The sequence below is a fragment of the Theobroma cacao genome, chromosome 4, assembly GCF_000208745.1.
Source record: "Theobroma cacao cultivar B97-61/B2 chromosome 4, Criollo_cocoa_genome_V2, whole genome shotgun sequence".
NCBI lineage: Eukaryota > Viridiplantae > Streptophyta > Magnoliopsida > Malvales > Malvaceae > Theobroma > Theobroma cacao.
This window is the reverse complement of record NC_030853.1, coordinates 11,906,992-11,917,475: the sequence shown is the minus strand read 5'-3', so window position 1 is coordinate 11,917,475 and position 10,484 is coordinate 11,906,992. Positions and strand designations below refer to the sequence as shown.

The window sequence follows — 10,484 nt, the reverse complement described above, 5'->3', positions numbered from 1 at the left end:
AAAACACATATTTCATAATCAAAAATAAGTTTAGATGTCCAAAACATTCATTTAAAGTGAAACTATAACTATTTGAATATAATAAAAATATTCAATAAAATATTCTATTTTTTTATAAAACAATATTTATAGAGTTACCGGTAAATAATTTTTGTAGCGTAAAAGCTAAATAAATTCATACATACTGTTAGACAGATAACCAAAGTATAAAATTTAATTTACAGTGACACGTGGGCCCACAAATGACCAAAAGTATCAAAAACGGTAAACCTACAGTTTTTGAGGATGCAAGTCCAACTCTAGCCCTCAACAAAGTGAGCTATCTACTGACTATTCTGAGCCTGAAATGGGTGGAAAGGAGGGTGGTGAGATTATATAATCCCAATGAGTAAACAAATGCCATGTAAAATATCTAAAGCTAACTAAATGGAGACAAATTAAAATAGATTATCAAATTGTAATTCATCACCTTTCAACTCATTTCAATCAAATAAAATCAATTCATATAAATTGAGTAATCAACATGGCTTATGAATTTCTTAAACTTTGGCTCGTGCCAAAATCACTCTCATACTCAGTTGTCAAGGATACCTTGGTCGATGGCTATCCCAACCGAGTCCGCCAAGGCTGTTAAAAAGTTATGTACGCATAAATCATGTTTTTATTTTGAAAATATAGCCGTTTCTTCGCGTTGGCTGAGTTCACCCTCACGTGGTGGTTTGGCGTGAAGTGAACTCTAAAGTGTTAACCTCAGGATTTATCCATCTGAGCCTCTCATACTGAGGTATGAATATAATAGGGTTACCGTGCCCCCTCTAATAGGCTGGTCCACAGAACTCCTCCACTGCAATGACTAATCAATAACCCACCAATTCAATAAAATTTAACAGCATGACATGACAATTTTATCATTATCCAGCTTATCAAGGTGAACAATAGTTTATACATATTCAATACAAATACCAATTCAGCCATTCATACCAATATTGCCATAAGCCAATAAATTAGAACCATAAATTCACAATTCATCAAATGGTCTCCAATTACTCTATTTTCAAAGCCATCATTCAATTTCAAGACAATTTATAGAATCATTTCATTTAAACACATTTTGTTTATAAAACATAAAGATTTACCATTTAAACTCATTTTCCATAAAATCACAAAATCAGATAAAAATCACTTTAGATAATTAAGACGATAGTAAGGTTACTCACTGTAATGGAAATCGAGTTTCAAGTACTCCGATTCTTGATCCTCGGGTACTATCTCTTTACTTTTGCCAGAATGCTCACCACCTAGACATAATGCACAATAAACCATTTATTACATTTGTGCTAAATTGTTATAAAACCAATTCAGGCTTTATACTAATACATGAAATGAGATGTAAATTGTTCAGATTATCGTTTAAATACGGTGTTCTGCACAAATTCAATTGTGTACCTAAATAAAACAGTAGTGGCCTAATTCGATCTATCACCCAATTAATTCGCCAATATGTCCAATTTAACTCTATTTAATTCCATTTTTCTCCCAATACTCCAAATCATCAAACACAAATTAAATAACTTGAAATATGGCAAAATCATCGTCACATTTTCTCTTGGAAAATTCGGCCATGGTGGGTGCATCAACACTATAATGTTTTCAAGCTTGATTCTCACACCATAAATCACTAATTCCTAACCAAATCACTTGAAATAAAATCAAAATCATCATCAATACTCTACAAGGAAGATTCGGCCAATGGAGGTTCTTGAGGGGTATACGATTTTTCATGCTAAACATTACCATTTTCGGTTTCCACCACCACAATTCATTAAATTTAACTAAATAACATAAGACATCACAAGATTCATCTTCAATATTGTCTTTATGAAATTCAGCCAATGAAGAATCCATGAAGAACATGTGATTTTTCTTACTTGTTTTTCTTCCAAACATGATAAATCAACTGTAAACACTAAAATATCTCAAAATCTAACCAAATAAATCATCAAATCTTCTCTCTCTAAATTCAGTTAGCCATGAATCCTTCATGATATCTTGTGATTCAACCATGGAAAATGCAAAATAATGCATGGGAAAGGTAGATCACAAGTAAAAATCAAGAAATTTTACCTTTGATTGCTTGATTACTTGGAATCCACCAATTTTCTCTTGAATTTTCACCCTAGGGTTCTTGTTCTTTCTTTTCTTCCTTTGTTCTTGCTTTTGCCAGCCATATGAAGAGAAATGGGCTGATTTTGTGCTGATTTTTAAGCCAAATAATAAATGGATGAAAATTTGACACATGTCACCATTCCATTGGTCCATGTGTCATACTTACCCATTAAGCAATATCTCTCCACCACTTAAATTTCCTCAATTATCCATGATAATATTGGGTAAAATTTATGTGCTGGACAAGTGTTGGGTGTTGTAAAATTATAATTTTGCCCTTTGGTGGCAAAATGACTATTTTACCCTTATACTCGAAAAAATGTCAAAATTAAAAATTTTCACTTATCAAACTCAAATTATACTCCAAATGATCAATCTTAGTAAAAAATTTCATCTAATACTCACATCTTAACCTCGGGTAGCAAAATGACCATTTTACCCTTAGGTCATGAAAATTCTAATTTGACTCCAAATCGGTCCTCGAACTCTGAATCACCATTTTAAGTCATTTGGGGTTTTAAAATTCTCAATTTCATCTTAAAATCTCTATTTGGACTAGTTCGAGGTTTAATTCAACTTAATTGTACCATTTGGTATAGTACCGTCCTTAACGATTTCCAAAGAACCCAAGTAAGCAAACATGCATTCTTATGTAGGAATGGCATAATAAACATATTGTAGAGCTGGGCTTGACAGCACTACCCCCCTTAAAATAAAATTTTGACATCAAAATTTCATTTACTGAATTCAGAAACAAGGTGAGGGTATTGTTTTCTCATCTAATGCTCGACTTCTTATGTCCTCCCCTTTATAGGGAATTTCGATTTGTTCACCTCATTTACCTCTAATTTAACTCAAGTACTTCGCTTATGTCTAATATTATCCTTTAAAATCATATCAACAGTAACCTTCACAATTATGATATCTTATATCGAGACACCAAGCATGCTTTTATTACTATCATTAAACTTGAACCATAACTCCATCTCAATCATACCAATTTCGATCGCATTTTATACTTATTTAGGTATACCAATCACTATCTTATTACTTCATTCCATATCAAACTTCTCGACTTTCATTCATTCATCCTATCCTCATACACTATTGTGTAGTTTATGGCATCATTAACATGCCATACTCATTCATGTACATATCCTCAGCGTTAGGGAAGATTAATGGCTTCAATTATTTCCACATACTTCACGTTTACCTTGCATTTAGGAAATTTCAATCTTCTTAATCCTATTAATCCATCTCATATGGCTTAATCGCACTATAGATTACATTCCCTTAACTATTTCCCCAAAATTCCTTAGGTCGCCATAAATCGACTTCTGATAAGATTCTTGATCGTTACATTACCTATACAACTCATCAAATACATTGAGTTCAAATCTCAAACCACTAAAACCATTCTTCATTTTAGTTGGGTACATCACTAACTCCACACACACGTATACAAGCACATTCAAATGTCCATGTTCTTCATTAAGTATACGGGTCTTTGTTTTCAAATACCTTCAGACTGATTTCTCTTTGTTCATTCCCATCCATAACCAAGATTCAATAGAATAATTTTCATAATTCATACAAATTCTCATCATGCCTGTGCATAATTCCACATCATTTACATAGTTACACTCTCTTCTTATCATTTCCAATTATATGCTTAAGTCTTCTTGTACTATATATCATTGCATCACAATGTCATCTCCATTGAATTATAATCTATTATGCGTGTATGCTTTATAATCCCATTGATGCTTCAAAAATTTTCCTTGACTTGATCATTGCATGTTATGCAATACCATAATTCCTAAGCGTCATCCTTATTCCTCGATTATCTTTCATGCCTCTTACATATATTATATCCTTATTGCATTCCGATATTGATTTGTCACTTAAGACTCAGACTCATTTGAATCATGTATGCCTCAAGCATTTTCGAATTCTAATTTTCCATAATATATTAGGAAAGTTTCATTATCTAACTTCATTATCAAGGTTAACTTCAATCATCCTTTGTTCCACTCTTTCATATGAACATAACGTCATTCTCCCTTAGCCAATTTATAAATTGCACTTGAAATTGCAAAACTTGAAACTAGATTCTCCTAAAGTACCTTTCAATGTTAATATGAATATCACTCTCAGCTTATAGCTTCCTTTTTATGATCTCATAACTTAGTGCTTGCTTTCATGAGATCCATGGCAGAACTTCTCTTGAGTATTTCCTTGGGGATATCTATCTTTAACTGATGTCTCACATCAGGTGATCACTTAACTTGTGACTTAGCCATTTGGCTCCTTAGCAAGTTTTAAAATCACACATCTTATACTCATCTCGTATAATTTATAATTCTTTCTCAAAGGTGTTTAAACATTCTTGAAACACTTAATTACTTATTTGCTCTTTCATACTCCAAGTACATCATTTCCATAAAGGCATGCACTTGCTTACCAAAATATTTAAATGCATGCTTAACTACTCATGCTTCAACTTATCTCCAAGGGTTTCTAACATACCACGTAGTTTACTTGTGTTGTCACTAGTCCTTTCCTTTCAACAAAGTCAAATCAAGATTTGTAAATTCTCGTAACGATATTTTATATAAACTCATTTGCTATATCATTCTTGAAATCTTTATTCACACTTTCATCACTTGGTATTGACATCTCTTATCAATATCTCATACATTCATATAACTTTTCACTCGCTTTCTCTTTAGTCTTTAACAAGGCTTAAGCTCTTGTCCTTTTTATTTCTTACGATTTGACTTCAGTCAACATATTATTCATTTTAACACTCCACATGATAATTTATTTTTATGTAGTCATCTAAAAAACTCTCTAACTTTTCTTTCTCTTACATGCCAATATATAAGACAATAAAGAAACTTTGCAATTTCACTCATCATCTTTATCTTAATACCTCCCTAATGCACTTAAGACTCCAAACAACAAAGCTTAGCATCAAAACCAATAACCATATTTCAACTCGCAAGTCCGATCTTTATGCCGCTCATAATCCACTCATGCTTTCTAACCATAAGGGGTTCTTAATGCGATAATGTTTGATAGTCAGTACTATGGCGTTGCAACTGTTTGAATTCACTTTAGCACAGCAACTCTTCTAGCTTTAAAGCTACTACCTTAATTATTCACAATCATGTGGCTTCCCTCTGAGTTTATACCACAATTAGCAAGACTAACTTTCTATCACAAGTGTGCGATCAGAACATTGATTTAATGTATTTATTTTGCCACTAACATTCATATATCTTTACCGTAACATTTAGTACGAGTTTGCTTAAGCAAAAATCTCCAAATTTATTCATAGCTACATATATCTGAGATTGCACATCACTTATCATCAGTCAATAAATCCCACTTGAGAATACTCTTTCCATATTGTATAGTAACTTCACCATATAGTATCACGACACTATATCCCTCCATTCTACTATCATGCATACTCCACAGAAATTAATTAAAAGATTTACATACCTTAATTAATGCTAATTCTATTTAATCATATCTTAAATACTCCAAACTTGTAAATTACAACTCCAAGTGTATGTCCATATATTGATAATCTTTATATATTTCATGATCATGAAAACTACAACTTATAAACTAGCTTTCTATCATATGTACTTTATTAGAACACTATTTCAACATATTTAATCTACCTTTAGTGGTATGTCAAAATCATCCCTATCTCGATTGTAATCCAGAGGAATCTCCCCTCTGCATATCCGTACGAGCTGGTGGAGATGGAACAGCTACTGTAGCCCGTCCTAACTGTGGGCAATCTCTCCTAATGTGATCGACTGACCACAATAAAAACATCGTACAGGCCCTCTACACGGCCCGACATGATATCTTCCATAATTTCTGTATCCATCAGAACCTCTGGAACTCTTCCCAAAAATAGTCATTGCAGATCTGTTAAATCTCGGAGGCCTCTGTTGTGTCTGTGAAAATGGAGGTCGGGAAGATGTTATTGGAACAATAGTAGTACTTCCTGAAACAGATGAGTCTTTGCCCCTTTTTGGTGGTTGACTAGAAGATACACTCAAATTTCTCTTTTTTGCTAACTCAACTCGTAGTCTCCTATTTTCATTCGCAAGCTTCTCAGCTCTTAAAGCCATTTGCACCACCTCTTTAGCTACGGTTGCGCCTGACTCACCCATACAAGAAATGCAACCATGTTGCCTAGCCTTTTTAAGCTTCTTAGGATTAGAAACATCCAGCACTGGTGGTGAGACAGGAGGTGGGGGTGGTGGTACGGAAGGAGTAGTTGGAGGAACTGTGGGAAGAGCTTGACTAGCCTAAGCTTGGCCAGCAATAGCAGTAAAGAAGGCTGCCAATGCCTGAACTGCCTTAGGAGGCATGGCAGGAATACTAGTAACTAGTGGAAGAGGTGGAGGATATGGAGGAGTCTCGGTTTGCTCAGCAGTAGGTGCTTTCTGAATAGTAGACGTAGTCGATTCCCTCTCTATAGGATCTAGCTGACGATATTGAGAACGACCTCTTCCCCTCCTAGCTGATCTATTGAAAGGTGGGTGTTCGCGTCGAGGAGGCATGATAATCTATAAGAAGGAATAAAGCAAGTTTAAACAACCTCAAGCTCTACATGTAAATACATGCATTCTATTCAGTCTAACCTAACTTAACTCGCGGCCACACTAACACTGTAAATTTTAAAACAACTTTAAACCCAAAAGCTCTAATCTTTAAAAGCAAAGGCTTTGATACCACTCTAATTGTCATGACCCGGTACTCCCCTCAAGCCCGTGACAACCGCCTTGGTGTTCCAATCGACACTCATTACCCGGAATGTCAACCGGAACCCCGTAAGGCTTTAATATCAGTTTCTCATTTCCCCTGTGAGTAACTGCTGTAAAATATCATGTTCTAAAAGATTTTAAGCTATTTCCAACTTAAATCAATAAAAAAATAATTTCTATCTCATAGGGGCATTTTGGTCATTTTTCCTTAAAAATCTCGAAACCAACTAAAAATGTAGTATGCGAGTGGAAAACACATATTTCATAATAAAAAATAAGTTTAGATGTCTAAAACATTCATTTAAAGTGAAACTACAACTATTTTAATATAATAAAAATATTTAATAAAATATTCAGTTTTCTTATAAAACAATATTTGGAGAGTTACCGGTAAATAATTTTTATAGCGTAAAAGCTAAATAAATTCATACATACTGTAATACAGATAACCAAAGTATAAATTTAATTTACAGTGACACGTGGGCCCACGAACTACCAAAAGTATCAAAAGCGGTAAACCTACAGTTTTTGAGGATGCAAGTCCAACTGTAGCTCTCAAGAAAGTGAGTTATCTACTGATTATCCTAAGCTTGAAATGGGTGGAAATGAGGGTGGTGAGATTATATAATCTCAGTAAGTGAACAAATACCATCAAAAATATCTAAAGCTGAGTAAATGGAGACAGATTAAAATGGATTATCATACTGTAATTCATCACCTTTAAACTCATTTCAACCAAATAAAATCAATTCATATAAATTGAGTAATCAACATGGCTTATGAATTTCTTAAAACTTTGGCTCGTGCCAAAATCATTCCCATACTCAGTTATCAAGGATACCTTGGCCGAGGGCTATCCCAACTGAGTTCGCCAAGGCTGTTAAAAAGTTATGTACGCATAAATCATGTTTTTATTTTGAAAACATAGCCGTTCCTTGGCGTTGGCTGAGTTCACCCTCACGTGGTGGTTTGGTGTGAAGTGAACACTAAATTGTTAACCTCAGAAGTTATCCATCCGCACCTCTCATACTAAGGTATGAATATAATAGGGTTACCGTGCCCCCTCTAATAGGCTGGTCCATGGAACTCGTCCACTGCAGCGACTAATCAATAACCCACCAATTAAATAAAATTGAATAGTATGACATGACAATTTTATCATTATCCAGCCTATCAAGGCAAACAACAGTTTATACATTTTTAATACAAATACCAATTCAGCTATTCATACCAATATTGCCATAAGCCAATCAATTAGAACCACAAATTCACAATACATCAAATGGTCTCCAATTACTCTATTTTCAAAGCCATCATTCAATTTCAAGACAATTTATAAAATCATTTCATTTAAACACATTTTGTTTATAAAACATAAAGATTTACCATTTAAACTCATTTTCCATAAAATCACAAAATCAGATAAAAACCACTTTAGATAATTAAGACGATAGTAAAGTTACTCACTGTAATGGAAATCGAGTTTCGAGTACTCCGATTCTTGATCCTCGGGTACTATCTCTTTACTTTTGCCAGAATGCTCACCACCTAGACATAATGCGCAATAAGCCATTTACTACATTTGTGCTAAATTGTTATAAAACCAATTCAAGCTTTATACCAATGCATGAAATGTGATGTAAATTGTTCGGATTATCGTCTAAACACGGTGTTATGCACAAATTCAATTGTGTACCTAAATAAAATAGTATTGGCCTAATTCGATCTATCACCCGATTAATTAGCCAATATGTCCAATTTAACTCCATTTAATTCCATTTTTCTCCCAATACTCCAAATCATCAAACACAAATTAAATAACTTGAAATATGGCAAAATCATCCTCACATTTTCTCTTGAAAAATTCGGCCATGGTGGGTGCATCAACACTATAATTTTTTCAAGCTTGATTCTCACACCATGAGTGGAAAACACATATTTCATAATCAAAAATAAGTTTAGATGTCTAAAACATTCATTTAAAGTGAAACTATAACTATTTGAATATAATAAAAATATTCAATAAAATATTCTATTTTCTTATAAAGCAATATTTATAGAGTTACCAGTAAGTGTAAAAGCTAAATAAATTCATACATACTGTAATACAGATAACCAAAGTATAAAATTTAATTTACAATGACATGTAGGCCCACGAACGACCAAAAGTAATAAAGGCTATGAATCTACAGTTTTTGAGGATGCAAGTCCAACTGTAGCCCTCAACAAAGTGGGCTATCTACCGACTATCCTGAGCCTAAAATGGGTGGAAATGAGGGTGGTGAGATTATATAATCCCAGTGAGTAAACAAATACCATTTAAAATATCTAAAGCCGAGTAAATGGAGACAGATAAAATAGATCAGCATAAAAATGATTCATAGCATTTCTAACTCATTTTAATAAGATAAAATAGATTGATTTTACCAAAATAAACAATGAGGCTTATGATTTCTTGAAAAGTTTGGCTTGTGCCAAAATCATTCTCATGCTCAATTATCAGGGATACCTTGGCCTAGGGCTATCCAAACTGAGTTCGCCAAGGCTGTTAAAAAGTTATGTACGCATAAATCATGTTTTTATTTTGAAAACATAGCCGTTCCTTGGCGTTGGTTGAGTTCACCCTCACATAGTGGTTTGGCGTGAAGTGAACTTTAAAGTGTTAACCTTAGTAGTTATCTAATCGCACCTCTCATATTAAGGTATGAATATAATAGGGTTACCGTGTCCCTCTAATAAGTTGGTCCACAGAACCTGTCCACTGCAGCGACCAATTATAACCCATCAATTCAATAAAATTCAACAGCATGACATGACAATTATTTTATTTTACAGCCTCTCAAGGCAAATCAACAGTTCATACTTTTTCAACACATTTACCAAATCCAACCATTCATGCCAATATTATCATAAGCCATTCAATTCAAACCATGATTTATAACACAGCAATTAGTCTCCAATTACTCCATTTTCAAAACCATCTTTCAATTTCAAGTCAATTTTATAAAATCATTTCATTTAATCACATTTTGCTTATAAAACATAAAGATTTACCATTTAAACTCATTTTTTTATCAAATCACAAAAACAAATAAAAACTACTTTAGATAATTAAGACGATAGTAAGGTTACTCACTATAATGGAAATCGAGTTTCGAGTACTCTGATTCTTGATCCTCGGGTACTATCTCTTTACTTTTGCCAGAATGCTCACCACTTAGACATAATGCACAATAAGCCATTTACTACATTTGTGCTAAATTGTTATAAAACAAATTCAGGCTTTATACTAATGCATGAAATGGGATGTGAAATACTTGGGTAACTATCTAAATACAGTGTTCAATATAAACTCAATTATGTACCTAAATAAAATGGTATTGGCCTAATTCGATCTATCACCCAATTAATTGGCCAATATGTCCAATTTAACTCCAATTAACTCCATTTTCTTCCAATTCTCCAAACCATCAAACACAAGTCAAATAGCATAAAATTTAGCAAAATCATCTTCACATTTTC

General features: G+C 33.4%; 1 long non-coding RNA gene across 1 annotated transcript in view; it reads right to left on the bottom strand.

Annotated features, from left to right (window-relative positions):
• Window positions 303–10,484, bottom strand: part of LOC108661675 — a 10,728-nt gene continuing 546 nt past the window's right edge. Inside the window, exons 2-3 of the long non-coding RNA XR_001927450.1 lie at window positions 8,430–8,510; window positions 303–341 (exon numbers count right to left, since the gene is read on the bottom strand). This is a non-coding gene — a long non-coding RNA (uncharacterized LOC108661675). The remainder of the gene's footprint in view (window positions 342–8,429; window positions 8,511–10,484) is intronic.